We start from the raw sequence: 497 nt of genomic DNA, 5'->3' as shown, positions 1-497 counted from the left end.
AATATTTTCTTTTTTGTCTTTATATAAATTTTCTTTTGTCTTTAGTTTAATTTATATTTTCTTTTTTTCTTTACTCTTCCCTATATTTTTTTGTCTTTAATTTACCCTCAACACATTTATTACTCCACCGGTGCACTTTTCTTTTTTCTTTCATTTTCTTTCTTTTTTCTTTTTTTTTCTTTTTTTCCAGGTACGTTTTTTAGTCTCCTGTTTTTTTTTTTTTTTTAAGATTTTTCGGTTTTTGGTTTTTTAGTATGATGCCCCGTTTTCTGTGAAGGCTTATTTTGGGGATTCTCTCTCTCTCTCTCTCTCTCTCTCTCTCTCTCTCTCTCTCTGTCCTGCTCGTTTTCTTGGGATTTGTCTGTCTGTCTGTCTGTCTGTCTGTCTGTCTCTCTCTCTCTCTCTCTCCTGTTCGTTTTCTTGGGGATTCTCTCTCTCTCTCTCTCTCTCTCTCTCTCTCTCTCTCTCTCTCTCTCTCTCTCTCTCTCCTGTTCGTT

The sequence above is a fragment of the Coenobita brevimanus genome, chromosome 85 (genome assembly GCF_032717465.1).
Source record: "Coenobita brevimanus isolate Jiangsu-jjx chromosome 85, ASM3271746v2, whole genome shotgun sequence".
Taxonomy (NCBI): domain Eukaryota; kingdom Metazoa; phylum Arthropoda; class Malacostraca; order Decapoda; family Coenobitidae; genus Coenobita; species Coenobita brevimanus.
This window is presented reverse-complemented; position numbering follows the sequence as displayed.